At 46.4% G+C, this 12,635-nt stretch overlaps 1 protein-coding gene and 2 pseudogenes across 1 annotated transcript in view; 2 read left to right on the top strand and 1 right to left on the bottom strand.

Annotated features, from left to right (window-relative positions):
* The window catches only part of SREBF2 (sterol regulatory element binding transcription factor 2), a 269,968-nt gene that overhangs the window by 27,974 nt on the left and 229,359 nt on the right, over positions 1–12,635 (top strand). The window lies entirely within an intron of this gene.
* Positions 6,014–6,132, bottom strand: LOC134962917 (5S ribosomal RNA; annotated as a pseudogene).
* Positions 8,599–8,717, top strand: LOC134962915 (5S ribosomal RNA; annotated as a pseudogene).

Below are 12,635 nucleotides of genomic sequence, written 5' to 3'. Positions count from 1 at the left end.
CGGACTCCTGGGTGCGGGAAGTGGTCTCTCACGGGTACGCGATCGCTTTCAAGAGACGTCCCACTCGCCAGTTTTATCCCTTTGTATCAGTTAAAATCACAAACTCTACATTTGGTTGTCCAATCCCTCCTGGATACAGGAGTGATAGTGCTGGTGCCTCTGTCTCAGAGAGGCAGGGGATACTATTCGATGCTGTTTCTAGTTCCGAGGCCGAATGGATCCTCCTGGTCTATACTCAACCTCAAATCTTTGAACAAATATGTAGGGGTGTCCAAATTCCGTATAGGAAACTCTGCGCTCTAATGTACTGGCTTCGGAACCCAAGGACTATATAGTATCTCTGGACATACAGGATGCTTACCTACACATACCTATTGCCATGTCGCATCAGCAATATCTATGGTTTGCTATTGGCAACCTTCATTATCGGTTCCAAGCCTTGCCTTTCGGACTGACCACGGCTCCTAGATCTTCACCAAGGTCATGGCGGTCATGATGGCCCTTCTCCGCAGTCAGGGTATCAGGATCCTGCCGTATCTGGATGACTTGTTGATCCTGGCGAACTCCCCAGAGGTTCTCCTCCGTCATCTGGAACGGACGGTTCAATTCCTACAAGCCCACAGGTGGCTCATCAACTGGAAGAAATCCTCACTGGTCCCTGCCTAGACCACGGTTCACCTGGGGGCATTACTGGACACACACAACCAACGTTTGTTCTTGTCTCCAGAGAAGGTCCTGAAACTTCAGGACAGAATCAGATACTTCCTCTCTCGCCATAGAGTGTTGATACACTCGGCGATGCAAGTACTACGCCTCATGGTGTCTGCTTTCGACATGGTAGAGTGCACTCAATTGCATTCCCGCCCTCTGCAGAGGTTAATCCTTTCCAAGTGGGACGGCCTTCCTCACCGGATCAGGTCTCACATGATCTCCTTGACTCCGGAGGTTCGTCTGTCACTGAGTTGGTGGCTACAGGACCAACAATTGAGCAGGGATTGTCCCTTCTGGATCTCTAACTGGGTCCTCCTAACGACAGATGCCAGTCTTTGGGGTTATGGCGTGGTGTTGGAGCAAAACTCTCTTCAGGGTCGGTGGACCAGGGAGGAATCTCTCCTCTCGAATAAATATTCTGGAGTTTCGGGCAGTGTTCAGTGCTTTGAAACTGGCCCTGCCTCTGGTAGAGAACAGGCCTGTTCAAGTACAGTCGGACAACGCCACCACGGTGGCATACATAAATCATCAAGGCGGCACCCGAAGCCGCATGGCAATGAAAGAGGTGTCAAAACTTATTCGATGGGCAGAACGCCATCCGCCAGCAATATCGACAGTGTTCATTCCAGGGGGTCCTCAACTGGGAAGCGGACTTCCTCAGTCGTAAGGACGTACATGCCGGGGAGTGGAGTGTTCATCCGGAGGTCTTCCAACTCCTTGTGGACAAGTGGGGTCTACCAGTTGTAGACCTGATGGCGTCTCGACACAATCGCAAGGTTCCGGTATTGGGAGCAAGCGATCCTCAAGCAGCGTTCGTGGACGCACTGGCAATTCCATGGAACTTTCGGCTGCCATACGTGTTCCCTCCAGTGTCACTTCTGCCCATGGTACTACGGAAGTTCAAGCAAGAAGGAGGAATACTGCTTCTAGTTGCTCCAGCGTAGCCCAGATGGCATTGGTTCTCAGACCTGCAGGGTCTATCAATAGAGCGTCCTCTTCTACTTCCTCAACGCCCAGACCTCCTTTTTTCAGGGCCCTTGTGTTTACCAGAAACTGACAAGTCTGGCTTTGATGGTGTGGCTCTTGAAGCTTTACTCCTGAGGGCCAAAGTATTTTCTGAGGCGGTTATTCAAACTATGTTGAAGGCTTGCAAACCGGCTTCTGCACGGATTTATTATAGGGTCTGGAATTCTTACTTCACCTGGTGTGCTGCTACGAATTACGATGCATACAAGTTTAGTACTCCCAGACTTCTGGATTTTTTGCAAAATGGCCTGGATTTTGGACTTTGCCTGGCCTCCCTCAAGGTTCACATTTCTGCCTTGTCGATGTGGTTTCAGAGAAAAATTGTATCTATTCCTGATGTTCATACATTCACTCAGGGCGTACTAAAGATTCAGCCTCCCTATGTCCCTCCTGTGGCTGCATGGGATCTGTCTGTTGTTCTTAATGCCCTTCAAGAGTCTCTGTTTGAACCTCTTGAGTCTGTGGACCTTAAATGCCTTACACTTAAGGTCTTTTTTTCTGCTGGCTGTTGCCCCTGCTAGGAGGGTGTCAGACTAAGGCGCTTTGTCCTGTCATTCACCCTTTCTGATTTTTCACCATGACCGGGCAGTTCTTAGAACTCACCCTGGTTATCTACCTAAGGTGGTGTCATCTTTCCACCTTAACCAAGAGATTGTGGTTCCGGCCTTTATCTTTTCTGGTTTGTAATCCGAGAAGCGGTGTTTGGATGTGGTATGGGCTCTCAGTCTGTATGTAGAAAGGACTACCTTTATCAGGAGATCAGATTCTCTCTTTGTAGTTTTTGGTTTTCACAAACGTGTCTGGCCTGCGAGTAAGCAAACCTTGGCCAGATGGATCAGAATGGTGATTGCATAAGCTTATGCGCAGGCTGGACTCCCAGCTCCTGCTGCTATCAAGGCCCATTCTACTCGGTCGGTTGGACCTTCTTGGGCGGCCCGCCGTGGCATGTCCGCTAAACAATTGTGCAAGGTGGCTACGTGGTCCTCCGTGAACACGTTCATCAGGTTCTATGCCTTTTATTCTTCTGCCTCCCAGGATGCTTCCTTTTGGATGCCGGGTCCTTGTGCCCGCTACAGTGCGTCCTCTCCCATGAGGAACTGTTTTGGAACATCCCCGATGTTATTCCCTGTGGAATACCAGTGCACCCCACTGCAGAAAAGGAGATTTATGGTAGACTTACCATTGTTTAATCTCTTTCTGCGAGGTACACTGGATTCCACAGGCCGCCCACCCTGACAAACTTAGCTTCTTTGGGTTTGTGTGGCATTAGCCGCTAGTCCCTTTTCCTGTCGTGAGAATGTGGGTCTATGTGACTAACATCTACCGTCTCTCTTACCTGCTGCTGCATTGGACTGGTTAACAAAACTGAGTTCCAGTGCCTGGAGGCGTGGCAATAGAGGAGGTGGTGCAGTGCATCCTGGGAACAGTCAAAGCTTTGGCCTGTTGGTGCCTCGGATCAAGCTCCAACTCTACACCCTAATGTTATTCCCTGTGGAAACCAGTGTACCTTGTAGAAAGAGATTTAACAATGGTAAGTCTTGCCATAAATCTCCTTTTCTCTCCTCTGGGGCCCCTTCCGGCTAGGCGTTCCTACCCGGGCCGTCTGTTCAGTCCTATCTAACAGATTTTGATCTAGGGCCAGAGGTGCCTCCAATGTGAATGGAGGCACCAGAGGTAAGTCAAAAAGACCTGCAACCACCGATTCTCAAGAACAGAGCACCAGTTCTGCTTCCACAAAGTTCTCAGCATGACTGTGCCCACCCACCCTGAGGAGATCTCGAGGTGGGAGCTCGAATGCGTCACTTCAGCCGCATCTGGGAAAGCTCCTGTCAGGATACCTGGTTAAAGGACCTCATTTCTCAGGGCTACAAGCTGGAGTTCGACGGTGTTCCTCACCAACGATTTTTCAAATCAAGCTTGCCAGCTTTGGTGGATACGCAAATTATGTTGCAACAGGCCATCCGAAAGTTGGTCCAATCCCACGTCATTGTTCAAGTACCAATACCACAACGAGGCAGGGGTTATTACTCCAACCTGTTTGTGGTACCAAAGCCGGACGGCTCGGTAAGGCCCAATTTGAATCTAAAGTCTTTGAACCCTTACCTAAAAAGGTTTTCAAGTTCAAAATGGAATCCCTGAGGGCAGTGATTGCGGGCCTTGAAGAACAGGAATTCCTGGTTTCCTTGGATATCAAGGATGCCTACCTTCATATTCCAATTTAGCCACCTCATTAGGCTTATCTGAGGTTTGCCCTCCTGAACGATCACTACCAGTTCCAGGCTCTATCCTTTGTCCTGTCCACTTCTCCGAGGGTTTTCACAAAGGTGATGGCGGAGATGATGTTCCAACTCCGGGTCCAGGGGGTCAGTGTTGTCCCTTACCATGACAATCTTCTGATAAAAGCAAGATCCAGGTAGCTTTTATTGCTCCATATCGACCACACTATCCAACTTCTGTCACGCCATGGGTGGATTCTCAATCTACAGAAGTCCCACCTGGAGCCAACTCAGTGGCTCCTGTTCCTGGAGATGTTACTGGATACGGTGGCCCAGAAGGTGTTCCTTCCGGAGGACAAAGCGAGAGCACTTCAGGAGATGGTCTGCATGGTGCTCCGACCTGCTCCAGTGTCCATCCATCTTTGCATCAGATTGTTGGGGAAGATGGTGGCCTCATACGAGGCGATCCAATATGTGAGGTTCCATGCCAGAACATTTCAATTGGATCTCCTGAGCAAGTGGTCCGGATCACATCTTCAGATGCACCGAATGATTCGGCTGTCACCTCAGGCCAGGCTTTCCCTCCTGTGGTGGATGCAGTCCTCCTCCAATCTCCTGGAAGGCCAGAGTTTCGAGATTCAGGATTGGACCCTCCTTGCGATGGATGCGAGTCTGCGTTGAAGGAGAGCTGTCACCCAAGGGGCTCAGTTTCAGCCAGGGCAGGTGGTCAGCAATGAGCAACATTCTGGAACTTCGGGCGATCTACAATGCTCTGCTTTAGGCCTCTCCTCTGATCACGCGATCCAAATTCAGTTGGAGAACCCCACAGCGGTGGCGTACATCAATCGACAAGGCGGGACAAATAGCAGAGCCTGCATGCGAGAGGTGTCAAAGATACTCCTCTGGGCGGAAAGAAATGCAAGAGCAATGTCTGCAATCTTCATTCCGGATGTGGACACCTGGAAGGCAGACTTTCGCAGGTGGAGATCGTAATGACTGAGGGAGTGGGGACTCCACCATCAGGTGTTCCAGCAGATCATCCACCGGTGGGGCTGTCCAGACTTAGTACACTGTAGTGTACACAGTACCCAGACTGGCAATACAGGCTTAAAAGGAGGCTTACTCCATTTTATGCACTTAGACACTAAGCCAGTATAAAGAAGAGTGGGAACACTGCGTTCCATTGATCCAGCAGCTCACAGGCACCATTTTCCCTCATTGCAGCAACACAGACGCTGACTACAGGGATGCGCAACTCCTCTGGAGAGCGTCCAGATTGCCTCAGCGGTACCAGGGGGTCATAGTGTGTGTGGGGGGGGGGCTATATACTAGTGTACTAAGTCCCTAATCTAGGTACTTAGTCTGCGACCCGGCTAAGCTTGGCTTTAGCGATAGGGTCGCTGTGTGCTGGTTCTTTCCTCTGTGTCTCTTGGGAAGGGCTCTTTGTAGGTTATTTGTGCATTTAAACTTTTCCTGTGTGTGTGCGGTCACTGCTGCAGTATGTCAGGCAAATATTGTGTTTCATGTAAGGCACAGTGTTCCTCTTCCAGGGGGTTCACTAGTGTGTACTCAGTGTAGTATCCCTTCTCAGGGTAGTGGGGGGGGGGGGGAGCTTGCATGGCTGGACTCCATTAGGGGGATGATTTCCACCATCTCTACTAAATTATCTCGTAATGAGAAGGAGACGCAATACTTAACTCAGTCTATGGCTGAGTTTATGCAAAAGGACTCAGTACTCAGACCAGCGTCTCTGTCCTTTGGTCCATCTCCTGCATTCTGACTCTGATAAGGACGGAACAATGTTAGTTTAATTTATGCGTAATAATGTGAATGAGAGAATTAAAACGTAACCTTTAATTATATTAAAGTTAAATAAGAGTACACCAGAATTTCTTACTGTGTTTAAAAATATGGTTAAACAATGTAAACCATCGGTTTGAAACTAAGACTGTGAATATATAGATGAATTAATAAGGCAAAAAAATACGGCAAAAAATACCAAGCCCTCCAGGTATTGATTTCTAAGGTTAGTGCAATAGCCGATGTATTGCCATCAGAAAAACCTACAACACCTGGTATTCCTTAGTGGTCAACCACCTAAGTACTGACCAGGCCCAACACCGTATTGCTTCCAAGATCAGACGAGATTGGGCATGTGCGGTGTGGTATGGTAGTAGATTTAAGGTTGATAAGGCAAAACCCTGCAGCTGGTATGCAGCTATTAGGTACACCATAAGCCTGGTTGTTATGATGGGCAGATGATCTCTTCATAGAGAAACATATGTTTGACCATTGCACCAAATTGTACCCCAAATGTATAGGTATACGGAGGTTTAAATCATATGGTCAATGAGTTTTGCCGACAGGAACCTCCTGTATGTTGCTTTTTGTGCTGTGCAACATCATTAAGAATGGGTTTTTATCGTTTGATAAGGCAAAGATAAACCCTTTGTTACACTGAGGACATGCCAACAAAATTAGTAAACATCCAAGCATAAATATGTTTGAAGTAATATAGTGTCATTATAGCTGAAACTGAATTGATCTAGAACATTCCACCTTCCTCCCCCTCCACCCTCACAAAAGGTATAGGGCAGGAAATGAAAATGGACCAGAAAACATATTTGTCAGCTGAGAAGACAGATTTGAAAAAGTGGATTAGGTAGATAGGAAATATATCTCCAGAGACACAATCTCTATTATCCACAAAAAGGCTAACTGACCCAGTAGAGCCTGAGGTACTGTCTTTGTAACAATATTGTCGAGCTAGTATGCTTTCAATAGAACAATTAAGCATGTATCCACAGTGTATCCACAATGTATCAATCAAAATTGTGACATATGTCCATGCCAGGTATCATATTGTATTGTCATAACAAGGGTATATACTCTGGTTTTATGCCTGTATTTAAAACCTGTGTAGACAGAACCCGGTGCTGATTTCACAGGAATAAGAGAGTGACAACACCTGTACATTAATTGCCACAATCCTGAATGGTAGCGGATTATTCCTGATTATAATGTGTCAGCCACATGAGGGCACAATGTCACCATATATTATTATAGCATCAAAAAAGCAAAAAGTTTACCATATATAATAAATAATGCCTTTAGTGGATGGCATAGATTTGCCGGTAAGGACCAGTGCACATAGCGGTTAAATTACATTAGTGCGTGGCTGGAGAGCGGGAGACCAATGGTGTGCAGGATAAGAAATTTTTTTTTTATACTTATGACCAAATGGTGTATGTTTCCTGCTCGCTAAGTGCCGCTGACCGCTCGACTTCACGAGCTGTATGTCTATGCGGCTCGCCTGGTCTCCTCTCCTGCCGGTCTGCTGGTCACGTGAGCGCGCTCACCGTGACCACGTCCACCTCCCCGACGTACGTTTCACAGTTACTTGTTCACGGGTAGTGAACAAGCAACTGTGAAACGTACGTCGAGGAGGTGGACGTGGTCACGGTGAGCGCGCTCACGTGACCAGCAGACCGGCAGGAGAGGAGACCAGGCGAGCCGCATAGACATACAGCTCGTGAAGTCGAGCGGTCAGCGGCACTTAGCGAGCAGGAAACATACACCATTTGGTCATAAGTATAAAAAAAAAATTTCTTATCCTGCACACCATTGGTCTCCCGCTCTCCAGCCACGCACTAATGTAATTTAACCGCTATGTGCACTGGTCCTTACCGGCAAATCTATGCCATCCACTAAAGGCATTATTTATTATATATGGTAAACTTTTTGCTTTTTTGATGCTATAATAATATATGGTGACATTGTGCCCTCATGTGGCTGACACATTATAATCAGGAATAATCCGCTACCATTCAGGATTGTGGCAATTAATGTACAGGTGTTGTCACTCTCTTATTCCTGTGAAATCAGCACCGGGTTCTGTCTACACAGGTTTTAAATACAGGCATAAAACCAGAGTATATACCCTTGTTATGACAATACAATATGATACCTGGCATGGACATATGTCACAATTTTGATTGATACATTGTGGATACACTGTGGATACATGCTTAATTGTTCTATTGAAAGCATACTAGCTCGACAATATTGTTACAAAGACAGTACCTCAGGCTCTACTGGGTCAGTTAGCCTTTTTGTGGATAATAGAGATTGTGTCTCTGGAGATATATTTCCTATCTACCTAATCCACTTTTTCAAATCTGTCTTCTCAGCTGACAAATATGTTTTCTGGTCCATTTTCATTTCCTGCCCTATACCTTTTGTGAGGGTGGAGGGGGAGGAAGGTGGAATGTTCTAGATCAATTCAGTTTCAGCTATAATGACACTATATTACTTCAAACATATTTATGCTTGGATGTTTACTAATTTTGTTGGCATGTCCTCAGTGTAACAAAGGGTTTATCTTTGCCTTATCAAACGATAAAAACCCATTCTTAATGATGTTGCACAGCACAAAAAGCAACATACAGGCGGTTCCTGTCGGCAAAACTCATTGACCATATGATTTAAACCTCTGTATACCTATACATTTGGGGTACAATTTGGTGCAATGATGGTCAAACATATGTTTCTCTATGAAAAGATCATCTGCCCATCATAACAACCAGGCTTATGGTGTACCTAATAGCTGCATACCAGCTGCAGGGTTTTGCCTTATCAACCTTAAATCTACTACCATACCACACCGCACATGCCCAATCTCGTCTGATCTTGGAAGCAATACGGTGTTGGGCCTGGTCAGTACTTAGGTGGTTGACCACTAAGGAATACCAGGTGTTGTAGGTTTTTCTGATGGCAATACATCGGCTATTGCACTAACCTTAGAAATCAATACCTGGAGGGCTTGGTATTTTTTGCCGTATTTTTTGCCTTATTAATTCATCTATATATTCACAGTCTTAGTTTCAAACCGATGGTTTACATTGTTTAACCATATTTTTAAACACAGTAAGAAATTCTGGTGTACTCTTATTTTACTTTAATATAATTAAAGGTTACGTTTTAATTTTCTCATATTCACATTATTACGCATAAATTAAACTAACATTGTTTCCAATAGTGAGTGCTCCCAACAAAGGTCACTTTTTCTTTACTTTTCTTCCCTTTATTACCTATGTAATAGACCTATGGGAGCACCATCAACAATCACCTTCTTTATCTACCTATAGAAATTTTCTCCTCAATGGTAGATGGTGATAAATTCCGAAAGTTTTCTTTGGGTTGGTCGGTTTTCTTGGAAACATACTCAAATCACTAATTTACTTAACATCACTCAGTCCTGTGCGGCATCCTTAACCCAATTCTTTATTATCTGATAAGGACGGGTCAGAAATGGAGGAAGTGGAGGTGGACATAGAGGTAGGGGAGGATACTCTGTTGCAGGGTGTAGAGGCTCTCATAGACTCTATCAGAGAAGTCCTAAATAATCCTGATAAGGTGAGAGGAGTGTGAGGAATCTTAATTTAATATAAAGAAAAAATCCTTAGCCACTTTTCCTGTGTCAAAGGAACTGAATACTCTGAAGAATCATGGGTTAATTCAGATAATAAATTTCAAATTCCTAGGTGGTTATCATCTTTTACTTTTTCCTCTTCCTCCTGAGGATAGGAAAATTTGGGAAAATCCACCGATAGTGGATGCATCAGTCTCCAGGCTCTCACGTAAAATAGTATTACCTGGTGCAGCTTCCCTAAAGGATGCAGCCGATCGTAAGACTGAGACTACACTCAAATCTTTGTATACAACTGCAGGGGTGGCCCAGAGACCCACTATATAGCATGTGGGTGGATTACTCGAGTCATTGCTAAATGGTCTGGTAATTGAGGGGTTAGACACCTTACCTCAAGAGGAAATCGTTTTACTCCTGCAACACATACAAGACTCTGCAAATTTTATGGTGGAAGCCATTAAGGGGATAAGTTTGCTTAATGCACACACCACAGCTATGGCAGTGTCGACACGCAGGGGATTATGGCTGCGTCAGTGGACTGCTGATGCGGGCTCCAAAAAAGGTGTGGAAGGCCTGCCTTTCATAGGTGAGGCCTTATCTGGCGACAAACTCGACAAGTCGATTTCACGAGCTACTGCGGGTAAATCCACATATCTATCTTCTGCAGCTCCGCCAGCTAGGAAGGCCTACTCAGAACCAAATTTACAGTCGAAGTTTCGGGGTAAGACCAGTGGTGGTTCTAGTGCTGCTAGAGGTGCTAGAGGTAAACCACACAAACCAGCAGCTGCTGGTTCACAGGATCAGAGCTCTGGCTCTGCCTCCTCAAAACCTTCCACATGACGGTGGACTGCGATGCCTGGGAGACAGGCAGGTGGTAGCCCGGCTAAAATTGTTCAGTCACACCTGGACAAGATCTTGCCAGGATCTCTGGTTCATAGACCTTATATCCCAGGGCTACAGGCTGGAGTTCCAGGATCTCCCACCTCACAGATTCTTCAAATCAGGCTTACCAGTTTCACAGGAAGCAAGAGTAACCTTACAAGAAGACATTCAAAAACTGTAACAGACCCAGGGCATTGTTCCAGTTCCACCTCGTCTACAAAACAAGGGATACTATTCCAGCTTGTTTGTAGTACCGAAACCGGACGGTTCGGTAAGACCAATTCTAAATCTCAAATCATTGAACCCATACTTAAGCGTGTTCAAGATGGAGTCTTTGAGAGCGGTGGTCTCAGGTCTGGAAGAGGGGGAAGCCCTAGCGTGTCTGGATGTGAAGGATGCGTACCTTCACATTCTGATCTGGCCGCTTCATCAGGGTTATCTACTGTTTGCGCTGCAGGACTGTCACTACCAGTTTCAGGCCCTGCCATTTGGTCTCTCCACAGCACCGAGGGTGTTCACCAAAGTGATGGCAGAGATGATGATGTTACTCCGCAGACAGGGAGTAAACGTAATTCCTTACATTGACGATCTTCTGATAAAGGCTGCGTCCAGGGAGCAGTTGTTGGAGAACATTGGTCTCACGACCAGATTACTCCTGGATCATCAGTGGATTCTGAACCTAACAAAATCTCGCCTAGAACCAACGCATAAGCTCCATTTCCTGGTAATGATTCTGGACACAGAGTCTCAGAGAGTGTTCCTTCCATTGGAAAAGGCAGTGGTGATCCTGGTGATGGTTCGGGCTGTCCTTGAAGTCTACCCGAATCTCAGCACATCCGCCTTCTGGGTAAATGGTGGCTTCTTACGAAGCAATTCAGTACGGAAGGTTTCATGTGTGGGCCTTCCAGCTGGATTTGTTGGACAAATGATCCATATCGCATCTTAACATGCATCAGTGGATTCGTTTGTTGCCAAAAGCCAGGATCTCCCTCCTGTGGTGGCTTCAAACTTCTCACCTTGTGGAGGGTTGAAGGTTCGGGATTCAGAATTGGATTCTTCTAACCACAGAAGCAAGCCTCGGAGGTTGGGGTGCAGTTTCAAGGAAGATGGTCAAATCAGGAAATCGTTCTTCCAATAAACATCCCGGAACTCAGGGCTATCTACAACGCCCTTCTGCAGGCCTCATGTCTTCTTCAGAATCAGGCCATTTAGGTTCAGTCGGACAATGTGACAGCGGTGTCTTGCATTAACCGACAGGGCGGAATGAAAAGCAGGGCCGCAATGTCAGAGGTGTCAAGAATTCTCCTTTGGGCGGAAAAACACGCCGTGGCATTGTCTGTGATCTTTATTCCGGGAGTAGACAACTGGGAAGCAGACTTCCTCAGCAGATGCGACCTGCACCCTGGGGAATGAGGCCTCCACCTGGAGGTGTTCCTGTGGCTGACGCGTCTGTGGGGTTATCTATAGATCAACATGATGGCCTCTCGACTCAACAAGAAGCTCAAGTTCCAGGTCGAGGGACGCACAAGCTATGGTGGTCGACGCCTTGACAACTCTGTGGGCCTACCAGTTGGTGTACTTGTTTCCTCCTATTCCTCTGATCCCAAATATTCTCAAAAGAGAATACTAATAAAAAGGGAAAAAATTCAAGCAATTCTCATTGCTCCGGACTGGCCGCGAAGGGCCTGGTATGCGGATCTTCTCAAGATGCTAATCGAAGATCCGTGGCCTCTGCCTCTTTGAGAGGATCTTTTGCAACAGGGCCCGTTCGTCTATCAAGACTTAACATGGGTACGTTTGACGGCATGGAAGTTGAACGGCTGATTCTAGCCAGGAGAGGGATTCCTGACCAGGTAATCCCGACTATGATACAAGCTAGAAAAGGGATAACGTCAAAACATTACCTTTTGTATTTGGAAGAAATATGTCTCTTGGTGTGAGAGCAGGCAATATTCTACGGTGGCATTTCATCTGGGACGTTTCCTGCTTTTTCTGCAGTCGGGAGTTGATGTGGGCCTACGCCTAGGCTCCATAAAAGTTCAGATTTCAGCCTTGTCTATTTTCTTTCAGAAACAATTAGCTTCTCTCCCTGAGGTCCAGATGTTCTTGAAAGGTCTTCTTCATATTCAACCTCCCTTTGTGCCTCCCATGGCACCTTGGGATCTCAATTTGATTCTGAAATTCCTCCAGTCGGACTGGTTTGAACCGTTACAGGAGGTAGACGTAAAATATCTTATGTGGAAGACCATTGCACTGTTGGCATCTATACAGACAGCGTTAGTTAAGAGAGAGTGTACCAAAAACAGAATATATTGTACGAGTATTCTGATATATACCTCCAGTCTAGGACCGCGCTTGTGTGTGTGTGTGTG

This window comes from Pseudophryne corroboree, chromosome 9 (assembly GCF_028390025.1).
Source record: "Pseudophryne corroboree isolate aPseCor3 chromosome 9, aPseCor3.hap2, whole genome shotgun sequence".
NCBI classification, from domain to species: Eukaryota; Metazoa; Chordata; class Amphibia; order Anura; family Myobatrachidae; genus Pseudophryne; species Pseudophryne corroboree.
This window is presented reverse-complemented; position numbering and strand designations above follow the sequence as displayed.